At 42.7% G+C, this 18999-nt stretch overlaps 1 protein-coding gene across 9 annotated transcripts in view; it reads left to right on the top strand.

Annotated features, from left to right (window-relative positions):
* The window catches only part of LOC116846727 (ankyrin repeat domain-containing protein 50), a 692623-nt gene that overhangs the window by 407033 nt on the left and 266591 nt on the right, over window positions 1-18999 (top strand). The gene's annotated exons all lie outside the window — the stretch shown is intronic.

The following is an 18999-nucleotide window of genomic DNA, read 5'->3' as shown; positions in this document are numbered from 1 at the left end:
GTTAAGGTGTTGCTTAACTTAATGATTGAGCGACACGCGGCGATTCCTAGTGACTCCAACGCGTATTCTCGCGATTTATGCTTATATAGTTCTATAGTGTTTACAATATATTATAACATACATAGCAAATACTAAATAATAGTTATATAATTTCTACTTGGTGTTTGTTGGATAATTTGCTGATAGATATTGAAACAATGCAACAACATTCGATATGCGATGAATATTGATGTAATGTAGTGAACTAGTAATAATTACTATTAAATTTTTAACAGAATGTTATAATGATTAATCCAAACAAAAAAAGTAAAAAATATAAGAAAATCCAAAATAAACAAATCGAAATACTAAATTTTAAAAGAAACTTTAAAAATATACTATTTAAAACAATAGTGTTGTTTCATCAAATGACATGGTTTCCTTGAACAAAATAAAAATTTTTATTTTCATAGTAGGTATAGTAGACCGATTTTAATGGTCCTTCGAGGGGAGTGAGGGGTGGGGGGTACCGCGGGCGGGCGTATGACGTCACCGCGCATACCGATATTATCAGCGATCAGTAATTGGGGGAGGGCATACCAATATTACCGACGGTCGGTAACTTATTACCAATATTATATAAAAACATTTAATTACGTAATTTTTACTGTTTCGAACGGCCCGAGGGTGGAGAGCGGCCGGTTCGTTTTGCGAGATGCGGATAGGTGTCCGCTCGCCGTGTAGAGACCGCGGGCTTCGTCGCTAGCAGTCCGCTATCTAGCGATCCCGTGAGATGACGTGGAGTGCAAGCGATTCGCGAGGTTCTTCGGAGACGAGAGTCTTCGTCTCCGTGTGTGGTGGATCGCCGACTCGAATAAAGCGAGCTAGATCAATCGAAGCGGCGGCCCTGCGGGGATGCACCGCTTCCCAGCGCCTCCGCGCTGGGAGAAGTCCCCTTTGTCGGAGGATCAAGAGTAATAAGAATCGTAACGTCGCGCGGGCGACGTAGACTAAGTCTCGCGGGGACTTAGGCGCGAGTGTAACTCGCGCGTGGAGTCGCGTAGGCGACGGGTATAGCTTCAGTGTCGGTGAAGAAGCGAACGTGGTTCGCGTAAGTGCTGCGGCCCAGGCAGCGACTAAGTGAAGGCGAGCTTATGTCGCGTCTATATGCCGCGTCCCTGGCAGCGGCTAAGTCCTGTGCGGATGTGAAGGCGAGCTTGGCTCGCGTGTATATGCTGCGTCCCTGTCAGCAGCTAAGTCCTAAGCGGACGTGAAGGCGAGCGTGGCTTGCGTGCATGTGCTGCGTCCCTGTCAGCAGCTAAGTCCTAAGCGGACGTGAAGGCGAGCGTGGCTTGCGTGCATGTGCTGCGTCCCTGTCAGCAGCTAAGTCCTAAGCGGACGTGAAGGCGAGCGTGGCTTGCGTGCATGTGCTGCGTCCCTGTCAGCAGCTAAGTCCTAAGCGGACGTGAAGGCGAGCGTGGCTTGCGTGCATGTGCTGCGTCCCTGTCAGCAGCTAAGTCCTAAGCGGACGTGAAGGCGAGCGTGGCTTGCGTGCATGTGCTGCGTCCCTGTCAGCAGCTAAGTCCTAAGCGGACGTGAAGGCGAGCGTGGCTTGCGTGCATGTGCTGCGTCCCTGTCAGCAGCTAAGTCGTAAGCGGACGTGAAGGCGAGCGTGGCGAGCGTGGCTCGCATGTATATGCTGCGTCCCTGGCAGCGTCTAAGTCCTGTGCGGACGTGAAGGCGAGCGTGGCTCGCGTGTATATGCTGCGTCCCTATCAGCAGCTAAGTCCTAAGCGTACGTGAAGGCGAGCTTGGCTCGCGTGTATATGCTGCGTCCCTGGCAGCAGCTAAGTCCTGGTAGCAGAGTTCCTGAGTACAACGACGACTCGCGCGGAGTCGTGAGCTCGACCGTAATAAGTTCTGTCGGCGCTGATACCCGGTATATGCAATACGGGAGAAGTCGCGAAGAGAGACGTCCACCGCGGTGGAAGTGTCAAGGTAATCCGAAGTGGTCACGCGAAGCCTTCTCTCAATCCTCGATCGTATTGAGAAGGTGGAGATCCGTGGAGTTACCATACACTTCGTAACACAAACGCCAACGTGTCCTCGGACACTCTAGAGGCAAGAGCCCAACGTGCAAGCGCACTCTAAAGGGCTGCGAAGACTTAAACCAGAATGCCAACGTGTCTATGACACTCTGAAGGCAGCGATGATCAATGCAGATGTGCACACGTATACCTCTGGCAAGGCAAGTGCCCAACGTGCTTACGCACTCAAGAAGGCGATATGAAGCTAAATAGAGTACAAGAGAATACCTCTGCGAGGCAGTGACCAGATGCGCTAACGCAGTCAAAAGGGTTAGAGCCGTCGCCCGCGGTGTCTTATATAGGCGCCGCACCGAAATTTAGCTGCGAGCGACGGCCCCGGCTCGGCGCGCTGCCGCGTAGCGGCGTGAAGCCGCGGCGAGTGGCAGTCGCCCGCGAGCGGAACGCGCCTGGCGCACGGCCGCCCGCCGCCCGCTATCCGTGCGGACCACAGCTCCCGTACGGAACATTTACCAATATATAATTACACAATACCGATATTATCGACGATCGGTAATTTTTTACCGATATTATATACCAATATTTAATTACATAATTTTTACCAATATATATATTTACATAATTTGTTACCGGCATATTTACATAATACCGTTGATCGGTAGTTACCGATATTATATATCGATATGTATACATAATTGTTTCAATCTTCTTTCGATATATTATTTTTCGCGACGGTTTTTGCGGCGGATTTTGCGGCAGCCCGCGCCGCCCGCGCCGTCCGCACCGCCCGCTTGTGTATTTCTTGGCGTAAATTTTTTAGTCGTAGCTGCAAAATCTAATATTTTGCAAACGTATGCATTCGAAAGTACGATGCACAAGAAGAATGTGATACATGATATTCTTATTACTAATAAGCACGTACACTATGCTCCCGCGACAAGATTTTGCAAGAGTTTGCGTGTTATGTATCATGGACAATACGTTATGCAGCAAACGGTAAAAACGGTAAAGAATGGTAAAGAAACGGTAATGAAACCGTAAAGAACGGTAAAGAAACGCTAGAGAAACGGTAATGAAACGGTAAAGAACAGGAATGAAACGGTAAAAAAAAAACGGTAAAGAAACGGTAAAGAACGGTTACAGAAACGGTTACAGAGACGGTAATGAAACGGTAGAAAACGGTAGAGAATGGGAAAAAACGGTAAAGAAACGGTAAAAAACGGTAATGAAACGGTAAGGAATGGTAAAAAAACGGTAAAGAACAGTAAAAAAGCGGTAAAGGAACGGTAAAGAACGTTTACAGAAACGGTAAAGAACGGTAAAGAACGGTAAGAAAACGGTAAAGAAATGGCAAAGAATGGTAAAAAACGGTAAAGAACGGTAAAAAAAAAAACAGTAAGGAAATGGTAATAAAACGGTAAAAAACGGTAAAGAACGGAAATGAAACGGTAAAGAACGGCTACAGAAATGGTAAAAAACGGTAAAAAACGATAAAGAACAGTGAAGAATGGTCACAGAAACGGTAAAGAACAGTAAAGAAGTAGTAAAGAACGGCTACAAAAACGGTTACAGAGACGGTAATGAAACGGTAGAAAACGGTAGAGAATGGGAAAAAACGGTAAAGAAACGGTAATGAAACGGTAAAAAACGGTAATGAAACGGTAAGGAATGGTAAAGAAACGGTAAAGAACAGTAAAAAAGCGGTAAAGGAACGGTAAAGAACGTTTACAGAAACGGTAAAGAACGGTAAGAAAACGGTAAAGAAACGGCAAAGAATGGTAAAAAACGGTAAAGAACGGTAAAAAAAAAAAACAGTAAGGAAATGGTAATGAAACGGTAAAAAACGGTAAAGAACAGTGAAGAATGGTCACAGAAACGGTAAAGAACGGTAAGGAAGCAGTAAAGAACGGCTACAGAAACGGTAAAGAACGGTAAAAAACGGCTACCAAAATCGTAAAAACTATTACCGACATAGTGTATTCCGATATTTATATCAAAGGTACAGTCCGTATTCATGTAAGATCTCTCTCTTATGCGTCACAATGTAGCATTTTTGTGCTGTTGCATAGATTTGTAGTCGATAGTAAGATGCGCAGAAAATGTGAAACCAGATATTATCATGAATATCATAGAGATATGCATACTTTGTACGTTTTGAAACATATAAAATCATGAATATTACATCAGCGCATAGTTTGGTCGAGGCCCAAGCAGTAACTGAAGCGAGACACAAGCAACAAATTGAATGACAAAAATGGAGGAAACATCAAGAAAGATATTGATGGTGCAGTTTTTGCGTGACAGAGAACTCGGTTTGCAAGGAATAAACAAATGCGGTGTAAAGGAACATGTTAAAGTTCTCAAGTTCTACTCTCTAAAAAGTTGGCTCCATGACTTAGTGCAGGAGCACGCCAATCAGATAGTGGAAGATGCACGTAGGATTACGACTGAGAATGCAAGTGAGATAAATACTAAATTGAATAAGCTTATAATGTATCCAGACATCAGAGTGCTGAAAAACTATAACATTCAAAATTTCTATATAAAAATTCCGGCAAATAGTGGCAAATTTAAACGAATAGTGTTGTTCCATGACATACATTTATATAGTGATTTGTGGAATGCTGATATACCAATTTCGAAGATAGAGCAGCACGATAAACGCGAACTTTGTTTGTGTTATCGAGACAGTTTAAAGTGGCCAAAAATAGATAAAACCATTTCGGACGATGAGTATATTGTGTTTGAATTACCACGATGTCAACGGTGTCCGTATAATGAGTGGGATCTGATGTCCGCGCATTAATTGACTGGTTGAACAATAAATTGAGAAATTCTCAGTGCAATCTTAAGTATTACAATGCAACATTTTTTATGCTGATACATTAATGTGTGGATGCGGTTGACTGCAAGACGTCGTCAGACTGCATGTGCGACATATGATGTTACTATTAAGAAGCACGTTAGGCTGTGCTGATTTTGCATATTTGTTAGAGCAACCCTCTTCAAACGAGACATGTTTGTTAGAAAAAGATGGTGATAGACCCTATAAAAGTCATCCAGGAGTCGCCGACAAATAGTCCAAGATTGAATCGCAAGAAACACAAGAAAAATGTTGTACACAACAGAATTTCGTAGACGCTTACCTAAGGAGATGGTTTGGATACAAAACCCTTCACGTAAGTTTTTTAATAGATTGTATAATAATCCTGATTCTTTATATTTTTTTAAATAATAATAATTAATCCAATTTTAGCAATGTTCGAGGAAGACCACATAAACGCGGAGTGGTTGGGACAAATTATACGTAAGTTTACATCCAAATTTCGTGTTTCTGTATAAAACATAAACGTTAAAATTAATCTTTACATTTTATTTTAGGTGTATATGATCCAGAATCATCTAACAGCGATGAGGATGATGAAATATACGTACAGTCGGTCATAGGTGAGAAAGCAGACATTTTTTATAATTTGCCATCAAATTTTAGATTTTTCCTGTATAGAAAAGCGTTAAAATTAATCTTTAAATTTGATTTTGAAACATATAGAAGTCATCGATATCGCTGACTCTGAGGAGGAGGAGGAGGAGAAGGAGGAGGAGGAGGAGGAGAAGGAGGAGGAGGAGGAGGAGAAGGAGAAGGAGGAGGAGGATGACGACATCGCCGACTTCGATGAGAAAATGAAAAGGAGGATAATATAGAATTCATTGACATTGCCGACAGCGAAGAAGATAATATGGAACTCATTGACATCGCCGACAGCGAAGAGGATAATATAGAACTCATTGACATCGTCGACAACGAAATGGATGATATAATAAATTAAACAATATATTATTATATATATTATTATTATTAACTATATATTATTTAACATAATCAATAATTATAAATACAAGTATTATTATTACAAAAGGGTAATATTTATAAAATGTAACAAAACATAATAAAAAATTATTCTGTATATCGAAGGTTAATTAATCTTTCTGGCGCTGAGACTACCACCACCAATTAAATATTTTTAGAACATTTTGTAACGCACAGTTTTGAATGATTATTACACCGTAAAATTTTGGTTGCATCCAGTTTGTTCAATGAAGCCATACTCGTAATCCGCATCCAGAGTCTCAACGATTACCTTGCTCCTTACATCATCATCGAGGAGATTCGCCAGCCACTCTCGCTTCTCGTATCCCTTGACGTAGACGAGTTTGGATTCTTCGCTGGTTTCGCTGGCTACAGTGTCTGCGATCAAACACTTCGCTTTGTTGTACGGGACGATTCCATTCTTCCACTGCAGACCATGATGATTAGCCGTCAACCATGCTGCTTTCGATTTGTCAGCTCTCGTGAGAAGATGCCACGACATAGGACTCGCAAAGATATAATGGGAGAGATAATTTCTAAGTATTGTTATCTCTTTTACGATAAATTTTATTCCAAATGTGAATCCTTGCAGGTCCACAAATGTAGGCACGTTCATTTTTATGTGATTTTGCGCACAATGTTGGTCAGAGGACTGTACTTCACAAGGCGATCGTGCAGAATGAGGCAGTAAGCTGTGGTATCCATCGGTATATTCTCCTTGCAGTCGAATTCAATTCTCACGTTGATAGTGGAGCTCTTGATGGATTCGTTTTGTCGCGAGCAATCAATGACCACACCCGGACAATGAGTAAGAAATTGTATGGGATCGAATAACACATTGCCGTTGTTACATCCGTAATATGATTTGCAGAAACGTGGGTATATATCGTACAGAACGGCGTATCTCTGTTCATCGAAATCCAAATTTATATCATCGTATGGATAAAATTCCGAGTTGAGATAGAGTTTTACGTTAGTCAGCTTATAGTGGTCGAATATGCCAACATTACCAATGAGAGAATTCTTTCGACCAGTCTGCAGAGCAAAGATGACGTAACGCGGCTTCTCCAACTGAATCGCCGTCTTGACAACCCACGAATGCTTGGTCATGCTCTGTAGAAGTGGAAATTCATACAAATCCCACGAGCGAAAACTTGTAACCGCGATGCGTCGCGTTCCGGATCGCTCGCTGGTTCAGGTTCGTAGGAGGCGAAATAATTTAGAAACAGTGATTTGATAACAAACTCAGTCGTATATTTAAAATAAATAGCTGATGATGTTTACAATTAAATTAGATAGTGAGTGTTGACGCCATTGGTTTTGGTCGATTGTGTACGAGCTGTCAGAGGCTTTGTTTAGGCGATGGCTCGCGAGATGCTATGCTCGGTGCGCGGGACGCGGACAGTGTTGTTGTCGTGTATTCGCGAGTTATTCTATTGACGTTTCTCGGCTTCTCGCCTCTTTTATTTCGATTGACAATTTCTTTCTGCTATTTCGCTACTCTTCGATGCAGCACAGTATAAGCGGTATGTCTGTAGTAGTGCAGCGGAGCTGCACGCGGTGTATCGCCTCGATGGCGATCCCTCAGATCTCCTATCGCGGAGATGCGGTTTCGTGTAAGCGGTACGGAAGTCCGCCTGTATACGCGGAACCTTAGCTATCTGCTCTGCCTTTGCAATTGAACGAGGCCGGCTCGTTTTAGTACGATCGCGGATGCGGTGAAGATGGTGCCGCGGACGCGCCTATGCGTCGTAACGGTGTGATTCCGATCTCACTTCTGGAGATCGGTTTGCTAGTATCGCAGAGGTCGACTCGCGTCCCTGCGAGTCGATGACGGTGTGATCCTGAAGTCGCGGTGTCGAACCTGCGCTGCAACGGAGCGCGACTTCGCGTATACAATGACGAGTTCGCACGCGGCGACTGGATAACGGTGTGATCTCGCTCGCGCTAAGGCGAAGTCGAGATCCGGTTTGCGATGTGAAGGTTGCGTTAAGCGCCCTTCCGGTATATTGATTTTTCGACGGCCGTGAAACCTTGCGCATAAGGGTAATTATATCAGCGTCGGCGTCACGAATCCGTGAGTCGACGGCGGAGTGATTTCTGTCGCGAATCCGCGAGCAGTAATCTGCCAAGAACAGTATGGAAACAATGTCGATGTCATGTATCCGTGACTCGACGGCGAAGTGATTTCGGTCGCGTATCCGCGAACGGAAATTTGCTAGGAGCGGTCTGGTTTAAACAGTGTCGGTAGCGCGTATTCGTGCACCGACGGCGGAGTGATTCTTGTCGCGTATCCGCGAGCAACAATATGTCGGGAACGGTGTTGGAACAATGTCGATGTCACGAATCCGTGACTCGACGGCGGAGTGATTTCTGTCTCGTATCCGCGAATGAAAATCTGCCAGGAGCGGTATGGAGTCGGTGCTCTCGGAAGAGCGGAGCGGAATCTGATTCTCGATTAAGAATTTGCGGCGTTTTATGTTTGCGAATCACGCTTGCTTCGCTATTTGTCGCAGATGTTTGGCGATCTCGTTGTTTATTTTTCTCGAGGACGCGTTGTCCTTTAATACTCCGTTTCGCGGTCTTATGCGTTTCTTGTGTTTTTCGTAAGGATCTCTTTTCGATCGTTACAAACTTATGCTCAAATATTGACCGCTTTCCAAAGCTCGCAGCATAGACAGTCTGTTTACATCTTTCAGCATAACATGAGACATTCGCGATTGTATTTTGAACAAATCAATCTTTGGATCAGAGTTTGCATATCCCACCACGCAATTATAATCGTTGCGTGAACGTATCAAGATCAATTCGTGACGAGTGTTGATTACGATCCACTTGTAGTCCTCACAAAAGCCTATCAATGTGTTGAGCGGGACACAATAATTAAAGTATCCCGAAAACATGTTCCTCGAGAGATTCCAACTGGCGTTCCCCAACAATAAATTTTTGGCACGAGTCAGCGATACATAGTGTTTGAGCGTGTTCGTTACTCCAACGTTTCTGCAGCGGTCAATCTCCACACCATTGAGTTCGTATCGGATTTCATCGAACAGGAAGGCCGCGCAATTATTTGTCAACATATAAACTGCCTGGTTATCACCTTCTATCCTTGTTTGCCCTCGATGTAGAGAAAACTCTCACATGGTAACGTGTACAAATCCTGCTGTTGTATCGGTATTCGTATCTCGTCACTGTGTCCAAAAGATGTATTGGCGTACGGATTGTACGTGTGAGTCTCGATCTTGACGATGCGATCGTCAAAGATGGGCTCACTCCCAATGTTCAAAATGTCGACCATCTTCATGAATTTTGTCGCTCGATTTTGTCCCAAAGATCTTAAAAATGCAATGTTGGCTGCACTAAGTTTCTTATTTTTCTTCACGCAATCGTTTATAATCGTCCTCTTGATAGGAAAAATGTCGCTCACGTATTTAGCTTGACTTGTTTCGTTCAATACGAACATCTCAGGTATTCTATCGCCACCGCCGCACGTGCAACCTGACGATTATCTCTACTCCGCGGAAATCAAGCAATCGACCGTGTTGATCCACAATACGTATCGTCAAATCCGATACGCTCCGTGCAAAGATCGGAAGATAAATGATCTGTGCTGGCGTTTCCGATATTTTATATCCTGGTGGTACATGAAGCGAAACCTCGTGTATGGTGTGCATACATCTGTCGTTGCTGTACGCACCGTTGGTCACATTACATTCTACGCGAATAATATTCACATCTGTAGTGTTGATTGTCACGTTCGATTCGTGCCATTGTCGTGGCTGTAGAATGCGATCTGAAGAAAATCCCAGTAACGATGCAATGGTATTTGATTTGTTAAAGTTTATCCGGTAAACACATTTAATTTCACACTTCGTTGTATTCTCATTGGCGCGAATAACTATGAGATCACCATCATCATCATTGGTAGTGATCGGTTTGATGGTTTCCAACATCGCACCTTTCAGGTACCGATATATGGCATACAATTCGTACGATCCCTCATGAATTATGATTTCCTTATCGTCCTCATCGAAATATAATTTATTATTCGACGTATTTACATTCGATATCGTGTTATAGGTTTCAAAGGCTGTCAAACCGAGTTCGTAATCGCCATTGCTCAGATCTATGGCTGGAAAGTAGCTTCCCGCGAGAGTGCTACTCTTGTTCGTGAGTGTAAATGTTAGCGACATCTTCGTCAGAGACTAAAACGATTACTGGACACCGATTGCACGTTGGATCAGTTGTTAACTGTCTGCAGGAAACGTAGACACAGTTGTCCGCAAATGCTCTGATTGTAACGTTGGTAAGATGTACGATTGTACTCAATCGTACTATTCTCAAGATATCGCACCAATTCGCTGGGTGGCCGAAAATTACCAAAACTATCAAAATATATCACGCGATCGCCTCTTTTTGCGTATGCTACCCAATGAGTACCGGGTCCCTCGACGTCATCCAAATTTACGATGCCGCTCTCGTTTACGCACGATGTAGGCAGTACGTTGCGCATGAAAACGCCGTTGAACAACGGAATACGCATACGTTTCACCAGTTGTTTCAATTTTACATTGGTGGTGACGCCTGTAGGCATTTTTTCGACGTTTTTTTCCTCTCATGACACCTTTTCCTCATTTGTATGGTATGAGATAAATGTATGGTATGTATGGTATGAGATAAATTCCACGATCTTCCATGCTGCGATTATAACGTTGCATATCCTGCAGCTGACGCTGCGCAGCCTTGGTATCGTTTACCGCCTTTGCGACTCCCGACGCTCCACCAACTAGCGATCCAAGCGCTCCCAACTATGGGAAAACAGGCAGGATTCCATCTCGTTTTGCTATTGGAAGTATTCGATTTCGTAATATTTTCTTCTTCGACGTTCTTCGCTTCTTTTTCATACCCATTTCGATTTTTGTCTTAGCCTTTATAGCTGCCCAAACGGCTGTAGCGGCGGCTCTCTCACCGAGAGTGGAATCTCTCACGACTATACGTTCTCGCGCCTTGTCAGCGAGTACGTTATCTGCCACGTTATGTTCAACGAGATCGTTGCTTCGAGAATACGCGATATCTCGTTGCTCACGACACGCCACATCCAACGAATTGCTACCTCGATTATCTCTGGTCAATCGTGTCCGCAAGCGTGTATCCGTCCCGCAAAACTGATATACGTAAGCATGGCCTCTTGCTACCGATTACCATACGCGGTATCGTATGTGGCCCTTCGATTTGTGGTAAGACGAATGTGTTGGTGAGCCTGCTGGAGAGCCTACACGACCTGCGTTTCGAGAACGTATACGTGTACTCGAAATTACTGCAACAGCCGAAACATGACTACTTGGAGAATTTGTTTGTGTCGATAGACGAAATTGACTTTTTTACATTTTCCAATAATATCGATGTCGTTCCGCCGAGCGAAGCGTTGCCAAATTCCATTTTTGTTTTTGACGACGTGGCGTGTGACAAACAAGATGCGATAAGAGAATATTTTGCTATGGGTCGTCACTCGAACGTTGACTGTTTCTATCTCTGTCAGATGTACACAAAGATACCTAAGTATCTTATACGGGATAATGCGAATCTGCTGATTCTCTTTAAGCAGGATAGTACCAATCTGAAACATGTGTACATAGATCACGTGAACACTGATATGACGTACGAAGATTCTTGTGCTCTTTGTCGCGAATGTTGGCAGCAAAAATATGGTTTTGTAGTGATAGACAGTTCTATGACCAATGGACGATATCGGCGGGGATTTAACGATTTTGCGATATTGTAACGTAACCATTTGTCGTTTGTGCGTCAACGAGAAAACGTCTAATATATCGTAATGGCGACGTCGGTTGAGGATTATATAGAGATTAGCGACTCAGAGATTAAAGATGGCGAGAAGATGAAGGAAATTGCGAAAACGAGCCAATCGATCCGTAAGAAATATCGAGCTTTGAAAACCGGTAAGATAGAGGAAGATACTGCGTTGGAAAGACACTTTCAACCTGTTATCGAGCCTCTAAGGCAGATTGTGGAACATATCACTCACGTGAAACCTGACGCATCGATCATACTGGAAAATGATGCGTTATCGGTCGAAGAAAAGAAACCAAAGGGCAGAGCCAAGCGCTTACTTGTCTCTACACCGATCTATCCGAAGCGGAGAAAATCAAACGTCACGACGGATTCTCCCATGCCAACAGACAACTTGCATCGTACACAATTGCGCTAAATGCCTCCACCACGTGTTACTCTGATCACCAATAATGAAGATGTTTTTGAGACCTTTGGCGATTCACTCGTAACATCGATTAAAAGTGAGTTGCAAACGTCCGAGGTGCGGGAAATTTTGCCGAGGTGCGCGCCCATTTCGGTGCACTGGGGCAAAAATACATGGGAGCAGTCTTAAGCAGCGACAAACATACCATCATAGACTACGTGTACGATGTGTATTTCAGCAGTGATGGAACGAAGCTCGGCGATAAAAGTTTCGACGTGGATATTGACGATAATATAATCATTGGCGGTGTAAAGTACGCGGGAACACTTGGGCTATACGAGCTGATTTTCAAGAGAATTCCCGACGATGCCGTCTACATGGAGGCCGATAAACAAAAATGTAAAAACATATTACTGGCGACTAATGCTTACAGACGCAATCATAACGCGCTACAACCCGTATTGAGTAACAGGGGGTACAAATGCAAAAACATAATTGCATCCCTAGTGACTGGTACATCGATTAACATGGCGGGCAGAGGTTTAGCCACACCGCGTATCATGCTACTGAAAGATAATGCGATTGACTATGTTCACTGGGACGATCCCAACGAGTTGGTGAATCGTCTGCGATTGCTGGATGCTTCCCGACAAGCTGGCAATAACGCTCATGGCAATGAAATTCTATCCATTATCGAGGAACTTCGCGAGGCGGGTCTTGTTATAAATTAAATCGCACATCGATGATACGCGTTGTTCGCATCGAAATGTCGATCAATAAATTTGGTATTTTGCTCCAAAAGAGAGGACCGCCGACGATGGACTATTACACGTGAAGGGGAGTACTCAGAAATTACGTACGCGATAACATTGTGCATAGTCGCCTCCGACTTCGATGCGATTTCGCGCAAGATACGACGTGTAGCGCAACCGGAAGCCGACAGTGACGCGGTCAATAGATTATACGTGGAAAGAGGTCTCGCTACAATAAGAGAGAAACAGGAAGAATTTAAAAAGAAACAGGAAGAATTTTAAAAAAACCTAATCAGGCTCCATGCTGAAACACGTGCCATGTGGGAGAAAGTGTTTACAGCGCGTGAACGCGTTGAATAGGTGATATTTGAATGGTGCGCTCGCAGTTTCGTCATTCGTGATGAGGCGATCTTAGCGATCAAACATGCGGAAAACTGGTGGAGACGGGAAACAACGCAGCCCCGAAAAACAACGGTTGGTGAAGGAGTTGCATGCTCCTGCGAGAAGGCATTTTCCTCGTAGACGCGTCATTGTGCGTGGATACGATGATCTGTGGCAGGCCGATGTAGTGGAGAGGCGTCCGTATTCGCGGCTCAACGGTGGCTACTAGTACATACTACCGTTATCGATGTGCTGAGCAAGCGTGTTTGGGCCATGCCGCTAAAGACTAAGAGCGGAAAAGAGGTAGCCGAGGCGTTTGACAAGATAATTCGAGACAACGGATGTCCAACAAATTTGCAAACCGACCAGTGGAAAGAATTTTACTAAGCGATGTGCAGAGACTCGCGAAGAAACACAACATTAATCATTATTCGACGTACTCAGTTAAGAAGGCTTCTGTCGTGGAACGATAAATCGCACACTGAAGAATGACATGTGGAAAATGTTTACACTACAAGGAACCTACAGGTGGATCGACTCGCTACCGCGTCTTGTGTCGCAGTACAACGGACGCAAGCACCAGACCATCGATATGCGTCTTGCCGATGTGACGCCTACGATCGCTAAAAAACTCCGCAATATTGTCTACAGCAACGTAAAGATTGCAGCTCCGGCGAGATTCAAAGTGGGCGATCCGGTGCTCGTGAGCAAGTTCAAGACTGTCTTTATTAAAGGTTACATGTCCAATTGGACTACTGAGGTGTTTAAGATCGTCAAGGCAACCAATCCTGTGACCTATCTGCTCGACGATTCTCGCGGACAGCCTGTAGTCGGAGGTTTCTACGAGTACGAACTGCATCATGTTGCCAATCCAAATGTGTACTTGGTGGAAAAAGTGTTGTGCAGAAAAGGTGATAAGGTTTATATGAAATGATTCGGATTCGATAAATCATGCAATTCATGGATACACAAGGATAATATGATGTAAAAAATAACTGTTTATTAAAATGTTGCTATATCTTATTATATGTAATACATAAAATATACAATATATTCTATTTACATATAAAATATATGATTTATATTCTATTTATAATAGTATTTTGTAATGCCCCTATAGTAACGTTTCAATCGAATCGGGTACGATATATACCGTTTGTCATTGTACGGACTTAGAGCAATTTTCATCTCAGATACTGTGTACACTTCATGCAATTTTGATCGTATACATTGAGGGCGAGTCGTTTCGATCTCCTTTCTCAAACAGTGTGCATAATCATCAAAAGATATTGTTCGCGCTACGACATTACTCTTGACACCTTTGGCCTCTTTCGTGTCTTTCTTGCCTTTCACTCGCAACGCGTACATCTTTGCCTTAAGTCCGATAAATTCCATCATGATCGCTCCGTTCTTCTTTCATTAAGCCAACACCTTTTTATTTACAAGCGGTATATTGTACGCGTTGTCAGCGAGAAAATCGCTCAATCAAAAATCAAACATTGGAATATCGCGTTTCATATGCTCGTACACATCATCGCATTCGATGTTGTAAATGAGACTGTCAGTGTCAGTGCACATTATTTTACATTTGTCGCGATATAGAGAATACATGTACTCGTGATGAAATTCGTACAAGCAAACCTTAGATATGTCGAGTATGCACATACCCACGTAGATTGGCATGTTGAATTTTACCTCGAGTTTGCGCAATTCAATGGCGATTAAGTTTTCCGAAAATACACTTCTACTGTGTGAAAATTTGGTTTTGCGATCATTGCCTCTGCACCGTATCTACCGTCCCAATGTGTTACTAGTTTTACATCGACATGATTTCGAACATTTTCCATCGTTTTGCCGAATACCACATTGTTCATCAATTTGTACAAATTTTTCTCAAAATCTTTAGTTGCACGCGTTCTAAATTGCGTGTTTAATTCGATATAACTGCGGAGCCAGGGAGATTAAGCGAATTGAAGCACGCGGTGAATCTTTGTAATACGAAGACTGTGGAGCATGCACTGCTGCAGGTTGCGATAGTGGATAATATAACGCTGTTTATCGTATAGCGTCGCGAGAAGTTTCTCCTGACGTTTGCCGGTTGGCTTATCGCGCGTGGACAAAACGGTAGGTCAGTGTGCACATCATGCAAATTTTGCGGATACTCCAAGTCGACCTCAAGAATGTATCCTGTGGGTGAATCGATAGCGACTGAGAATACGTTAAAGTTTGACACGTTGTCGATCCATCGAAACTCGACGTAAGGCAATGGTTAACACATTGCCCATCCATTAAGATTGTTTACGTCAAAGTACATTAAGTACGACGATGATTTCGATGGGTCGTAAGACCATATGTACTTGTTATTGGTGTGTGCGTATCTATCCGAACATTGACTCAGGCCACCGCGTATACCGCGTTCAATGAACATGATCATATCAATATCGGTGAACAGTTCGAAATTTATACCGGTATGTTTCAACATTGCATCCCACGTAAATCCTGAGAGTATAATAATGCGCGGGATCGAGTCCATAACTTGCGATGTAGCTGTCACGAAATTTAAAAAAATATCTGCTAATAACAAGACATCAGTCTTTAAATTCAAGTCGCTGTATACGCCCAATGGAGAACCGCTTCCAGATCTCCGCGGCGTGCGCGTAATCGCTCTTGGATACTGTATCACCCGTCAACGAATTGTAAAACGATTCTCGCGGTGGTAAACATGGGTCCTGCAGCTTGTCCACGCAATCTACGTATTCGTACGGAAAGACACCCTTTCGCGTCAATAAATTAAATTCTTCGATGAATAATTTTGGAAATTCCGACCGTACAATTTTCAATTTGTCTTTAGTGAGAAAGGATGCCAATTTATCAAGACTACTGCTGAGAAATTTGCACGAATCAATGAAATACAACTTTACAACATTTTTGTATTTATCTGCCGTATCTTGAACGTTCTTTGTAAACGAAATATATTTTTCTTTTGTTATCGGTAATACATCGATTGAACCCTCAAATGCATTTGCTATTTCCTTGTTGATGAAATGTGAATCATAACCGGATAAATTATGGAAAACGATCGGAATGTAATATGAATTTTTGTATTTTAAGTTGCAATTTGAATGCGCTGGACCTCGGTAGTGGTCAGTGAAGTGACAATGATCGCGTACCCGCGTATCCTCTGCTGTGAATGGTTTCTCACACACGTGACATTGTGTTGCGTTGCGAAATGTCGCCCACTGTTCTTTCGACAATGTTTTCATGGGGACATTGGTTGATAATATTACTTTTACGCGGTGTGCTATTTCTTCGAGTTGCCCGACGAACCATGAAACGCAGTCACTATCGCGACGACTTCGAAATTCGGATAATGAATCGTCGTACGAGCAACGTATGTAATATGCTATATTAAATACCCTATGATGTTGGTATTTGTACAATTTGCGGTCTTCCCCATTCCTTGCCGTTTTCTCCAGGTCGGCGTATATCACAAAGGGAACTCACTCCTTCCTATGGTTGATAAAACTCAACCATTTATTGTCTTCGCTGGGCAGAATGATAGCGCAGTCATTAATTTTTTGACAGTCTACCGCATGATTCTCCAGCTTCTCGTTGGAATGGAAGTAGCGCATACACCTACAAATATTGCAATTTTTATTTATTATCGTCTTATTGCATACTTCTGATACATTGAATTCGTGAAATGTACTTACCGATCGCAAATGTATTTCTTATGAGCTTTTTTGCTCAACTGTGAGCTCACGAGTCAGGATAAGTCCTTGATCCAGGCGAAGTGTCCAACGTCGTGGTCTCGAGGATCCGAAATATGTAGCAAGTTGACATGCTTTTTCCTCTTTCCATCGCTGAGACGTATCGGAACAACGGATTCGTTCTTTTCTCCCATGATACCGTACACATTGATATATCGTTTAATCGTTCAAATCTTGTAATTTGATTAATGTTCGTAGGAAACTCAATGTCTTGAAGATTGAGTACATTTGTGTAATGGGGATACAATGATGGACAATGATGTATGTGTCTTTCGACTGGATACAGAGCCGCAACTATTGCCCACGCGAAACACGCATTGTTTGGATATTTCACATTAATCACCGCTCGCTTCAGTTGTATCACACGCGGTAACTTAAAGTGACATCCCGCGTGCAACAGATTGTATTTGTTCACATTGATTGTAAGATTAATTATTCGCAATTGCGCTCACCCGCTATCGCTTTCTTAGAATTCCTCCAGCGATGCTAAATTGGGCTCGATGCTGCGTCGCTCGTACCACTTCTCTAAGTTGGATGTGGAAAATAGTTCACAGTTTTTCGTAACAATGCTTTTTACCGCACGTTTTTCACCCGCAACGAACTCATCGTTAAATGCAGTGTTCACTTTCATGTTTACGTGTCTCTCCATTGCATCCCGTACGCGCTCGAGCACTATACTCTTTGCTCGAGAAATTGGCGAGATTCAATGTGGTTCGCGTTGATGACAATTCCGGTTAGTATGCGGTTATCGACCTCGCGCCAAACAAGTCCTGCGTCTCTCGTGCTGTGTCCGGCACCCGCGTGAACGAAACGTGTGCGCAACGTATTTTTTAAACCCTCGAGTTGTGCGATTCGAGCAATCAATGACTATCTAATACCAATTGATAACCGCGATCGTTTAGCTCGACTACGTTCTTCCAACAACTCGAGGCATTTATCACACTTTTGCATCCACGCATCGTATTGGTCTCGTGAACTGAGTCGGGCCGACTGCTCCCGCAATTCTCGCTCGATTTGTGCAAAATCTTCCATTTCTTTTACGAAGTACACACTAGATTTACAAATGCTACTGTACATATTGGCGTAGTACGGCTCTGAATTTATATATCATCACCTTCATATCACCTTCTCTCTCTAACAAAAATGTGTCTCGTTTGGGAGGGATTGCAAATGTGCAAAATATGTATACTTCCGTGACCTTCGTAATAGTGTCTTGTTTCACATTTTCTACGAATCTTACTGTCGCACGTGTTCATTTGTAATAATATCCTATTTCACATTTTCTGTGCATCTAACTGTCGACTGCAATGTGTCAGCACAAAAATGTAACATTGTGACGCATAAGAGAGATCTTACATGAATACTTTTGGACTGTACCTTCGATATAAATATCGGAAATCGACTTTTTCGATGATGTAGTATGACGTGAAATACTCAATCGATATATGTATATACGATTGCCCTACTGAAAAATTTCTGTTGAGATAATAATAGAATTTCCAATTCAATTCTCAATTGAATTCTCAAATGCCGTTTCCGCAAAAATTCGCATGTAAGATCTCAATTGAGATATTTGCATCTGATGGAAGTAATTTATTGAAAATATAATGAATTTTTGATGAAATGTTTTTGAAAAGCATTCACAATTTTGACCCAATTTTATTAAAATTGCATTATAATTTCATTAATATTTCAATAATATTTCATTAAAAATGTAGAAAAATTCATTGAAAAATCATTATTAATTAAAATAGATCGAGAAAAATATAATTAAGTATTACTTTGTCTAAATAATAAAAAAAAATTATAATTTCATATTTTGTGTCGTTTCATTTATTCGTAAGATTTGCATGGATTCGATCCCGTGTTACACGGTCACCCATCTTTAGATGACTATGCGCTGTTCAATGCCTAACCTCAATGATCGTACGGGAACTGGTGATGGCAATACGCTGTAACGATATCGTGGTGGATTGTATTTATAATATAC

Source organism: Odontomachus brunneus, unplaced genomic scaffold (genome assembly GCF_010583005.1).
Source record: "Odontomachus brunneus isolate Ranch 3 - 2012 unplaced genomic scaffold, Obru_v1 Obru_scaffold_068, whole genome shotgun sequence".
Lineage (NCBI taxonomy): Eukaryota > Metazoa > Arthropoda > Insecta > Hymenoptera > Formicidae > Odontomachus > Odontomachus brunneus.
This window is presented reverse-complemented; position numbering and strand designations above follow the sequence as displayed.